This window comes from Stenella coeruleoalba, assembly GCF_951394435.1.
Source record: "Stenella coeruleoalba genome assembly, chromosome: 9".
In the NCBI taxonomy this organism is placed as follows: Eukaryota; Metazoa; Chordata; class Mammalia; order Artiodactyla; family Delphinidae; genus Stenella; species Stenella coeruleoalba.
In genome coordinates, this window is record NC_137155.1 from 70,646,862 (window position 1) to 70,651,077 (window position 4,216).

The 4,216-nt window shown below is 35.5% G+C and overlaps 1 protein-coding gene across 17 annotated transcripts in view; it reads left to right on the forward strand.

The window, feature by feature from the left end:
• The window catches only part of FOXP2 (forkhead box P2), a 531,942-nt gene extending 529,227 nt beyond the window's left edge, over window positions 1-2,715 (forward strand). For all 17 annotated transcript variants that reach the window (XM_079931102.1, XM_079931101.1, XM_079931091.1 and 14 more), the window contains one exon: window positions 1-2,715. This exon is cut by the window's left edge and continues 1,347 nt beyond it. The gene's annotated coding sequence lies outside the window, so the exon portion shown is untranslated.
• The last annotated feature ends 1,501 nt before the right edge of the window (window positions 2,716-4,216 follow it).

The following is a 4,216-nucleotide window of genomic DNA, read 5'->3' on the forward strand; positions in this document are numbered from 1 at the left end:
TATATAGGACATTGTGTTTTTGTTTTCCCCATCCAGTCACTTATTTTCGGTGGTGAATACATGTTGTTAGAAGATGTCTTGTATGGTCTGAATCTTTGTTGTGTACTATTTTTTATAGTCTTAAGTTATAATGAAAAAAACAAAAAGTAGGAACCAAACATAAAAGGTCTAGTAAAGCCAAAAATTAATTTCATATTGATTTTAAAGTGATCTAGCTGAGTTTTTACACTGAAAGCAAAGATTATAGCAATTGTAGTCCATGGTATTTATTTTCAGTCAAACCAAAGTTACATATAATTCTGCCTCTGCCGATACGGGATATTAACACTAACAATACACTCCCTTTCAAAGACTTGCACAGGCCAAATTGTTGGAATGCTGGTTTTCGAGACGACTCCAAACCCCAAAACTAGGATAACGCGTTATGGTGTAGTTGAAAATAGCATAGTCAGATGTCTGCTTAAAACCTAGAAACTTTACGTGTTGCTTTTCATGTGCTGTGCCAAGTCTGGATAACACTTTTCCCCCAACCAAGGGACCTCATAACCTGATGATGGTTATTGCTTTACAAACAGTTTCGACAGAAGGTGGCTGCTAGAGCTTAACGTATGTACCAGTTCCATGCGATGGAGCTGGTTCTTGCAAACTAAGCTCATCATTTATTCTTTGCTGAAGTCAGCAAATAGAGTTAGAGAGATACCCAGTCATCTATCACACCAAATAAAACGACATAACGGCTTTCAAAAGGGTTTTCCCACTTACCCAAAAGGCTTTCTGAAAGCTTCTACCTCTGCAAAAAAAAAAAAAAGAAAAAAAAAGAAAAAAAAAGAAAAAAATTTAGAACAATTATGGCAGATTGCATGAAATGTGAGAACGTCACAGTAACTGCTACTTTTCATTCTGTTTGTCTTTGGGTCATGATCAGTGAATGGGAAGTTTACGATATGGTATCAAAAGAAAGATTGGGATTGGGAAGGATGGTTTTCAGTCATCTAGGATCCTACTGGAAGGACTATCTGAAGGGAAAATGGGTCTTTCAGGTGCATGTTCAAAGGCTTTGATGGACTGAAAGTAATCGAGAGAGCTGTACCATCAGGAGGGTGGCCTAAGACTACAATGCTAAAGTATGCATACCTCAGTTACCAAACTTTTGAAAGGAAGTCTCAGCCACAGAATGCATATACCTGTAGAGTTTTGCATGGGTTTTATATGAATACAATTTTAAAAAATAGCTGCTTGCACATTATACCAGAAAAACCTCCAAAACTGCAATTGCTTTGAAAATAGATTTTAGGTTTTTTGGAGTTTTCTGAAATGCTTGGTCTGTATTTTGATAATTGTGCATATTATGTAAAAATGTTGGTGGACCCATAAATGACCAGACTTTTTCTAAGAAAAATGTTGCTTTAATGCATTTCATGAATTTTTACTCTTATATCATTGCTTGCTAGTAATAGCAAATCTGCTTTTCTGCATCTGCTTTGCGTAGCTATTGTAAGGCTTTGAACTAATGTATGTATTTATTGCTTGAACTTCTGTGCATACCTTATAAAGCATAATGTCTGACAATTAAATGGCTCATGTACTCTTGCTTCTATCATAAGCTGATTATGGGGACTGTGATCTTTTGTATACAGCAAATTTTAACTGTAGCACAAACATCTGTTTATGTATTGGTGGAATATACCTGTTTTATTTATCTTTTTTGAGGTAAACTAATTTTTGATACTTTTCATTACTGTGTACTATGTTCATACTTTGAATTCTCTGACGTTAGAAGTCATGGTTGAAAATTGTAACAGCTGTTATTCGTTCTGTATTCATGGCTTTCACTGCTGAATAAAATAAAGGACCAAACCTAGGATTTGAAAGAAAACTGTCTACCTCTAACACCAGGGAGTTATCAGATTTTATTTTACATAGTTTTAGGCTACAAAGACACAATTGCTTAAACCTAGTGGGTTTAAGGCTTATATTCTATGTGGTTGGATTCATGGCACAGTTGTACTGTTTGAAAATCAATTAAAATTTCATGTGAATGTTACAAGTATTTGGTAGAATTACCACTAGCTGGGTTTTCTTTAGATAAATCAGATTTGGAGAAAAGGTCATCAGCATTCTGTGTCTACAACTGCCTAACTTCATGAGAATGCATTTCTTTGTGATTAGGGAATCGAAGAATAGTCAGCTAGGAATAGAGCTACAGAAGTACACTTAAAATAAACCATCCTGGACTTTAACATCCCTGGGCAGATTCAGTCACAAAATCCATTAGACTATTTTGTAAAGTTTTCAAATTGGACATTCACATTTTGGGGTATTTGTGAGACTTCATCCTACATATGCCAATATTAACATGCATTCGGACAATAGCTTTATTAATGCCACAAAGCTGTTGAAAGGAACATGGCTTACCCTTGTTATTTCACTAGTTCCGGTTGCAATGAAAGGGTTTTTTTGTCCATGAACACTTGGCAAATCTTACTTAGCCAAAAAAAAGAAAAAGAAAGGATGTACATTTTCCTATAGAATTAATGTATGAACAGTGTGTCACTGCTGTTGGATGTAAAAATGTATATGAAACCATTTCATTCACTTGATTACCTTTCTGAAGTATAAATAAAAAATCTAATACTTTTGGACCCATTTATAACCCCTAGGATTTTATTCGTTCGGAGAGACCATCTTCCCTGCCAGAACCAAGTCATAAATTTGTGTACACATGTCCCACGATTTGTTTAAATCATTTTCTTAGGAATTGGGGATTCATAAACCAAACCATACTCAAGTTCAGTCAGTAAAAGTGGGGGCTGCTTGTCAAATGCATTCCATTAAAAACTATCTTCAGGTTCAAATCGGCTTCCTCATATAATCGTCTCGTGGCTTCACGTTTTTTATTCTAATAGAATTTGACGTCGTAAATTCTGAATCTTAAAAAAAAAGGAAACGTGATAAATTTACTCTTTTAACTTTTTGACTTTATCCTTTCTTTTTTGCCTCCTCCAGTGTCAGTCACACCCATGGCATCCCACCATGGTCTAGGAGAATGTACAGGGAGAGTGTAAGTAGCTTTCTGACGGAATCCTTCTTATGCCTCTAGGGATCAGACCCATACCTTTCTAAGTGGCCAAAACAGGCAAGCTAGGGCCTCTGCAGCAGGAAAGTTTGCCTTTTTCTTGAACTTCAAAAAATATTCCTAAATCTGTTGTAATCAGAAGTAAAAGGAAAATGAATATGTTGAATATATTTTTACTTTATGTATAATTTAATATTTTCTGTCATCCAGTGAAAGAGTACCTTGACTAAAGAGCTTTCCATAGGATACAAAAATTTTTTAAAAGAAATGTGACCATGAGATTAATTCTTTTGAACCTTGGGATTCAGTTTTCACTGTCGATTAGTTGAAGGTAAATGAATACCAACTTGCCGCCATCCAGTGTATTTTGGTAACTCATTAAAGGCTACATAACAAGATGTGAACCCAGTCCTCCAACTCTCTATGCTTTAGTATATAGGGAGCGCAATTTAGAGATTAAGACTAGCAACTTAAGAAAAAAATAAAACTGATTTGGCAAACATTCTGTCCTTAAACCTGTGTTCAAACTCATGTCGCCCTCTAAAACACCGTGTTGCCCACATATATTGTGTTGGGTCAATGGAGGTTTCAGCTGCTTTGTAGAACGCTGGTCACTAAATTATTGTGAACTTTTAAAAAATTAAAAGAAAAACAAAAAAGGTGGCAACTTAGAATCTAAATAGAATAGAAAAACAGGTGGCAAGTCAGATTCTAACCATTTCCCCGGGCAGAAGGAATGGAAGCTAAGTATTTAACTAAGGAAAATTTGGGTGAGCACCAAGCTGAGAGTCCTTGGACTTGAACTGTGCACAAACATTTAAGTGTTCTGCCTAGTGCCCTTCATCAGAGAAAGGAGTTCTGGACAGCTAATCCACAAGAAACCAAATCAACAGAACCTCAATAGAAATATTTCATCTGGAGACATTAGACCTAGACTTTAAAAGTCTTAGAATAACAGCAACAGTTTGCTACCTATGCCAGGCATTTATTTAGTTTTGACCTCTTTGGTAGTAGAGATGGGCTCAAAAATTAATAAAAAGGAATAACATTCCTAAGAATTAAATAAATTTTAAAATCATTTTACAGATCAGACTGGTTTCCCAGTAGCCATGAAAGGCCGTGTGAACCTCATGAAATATT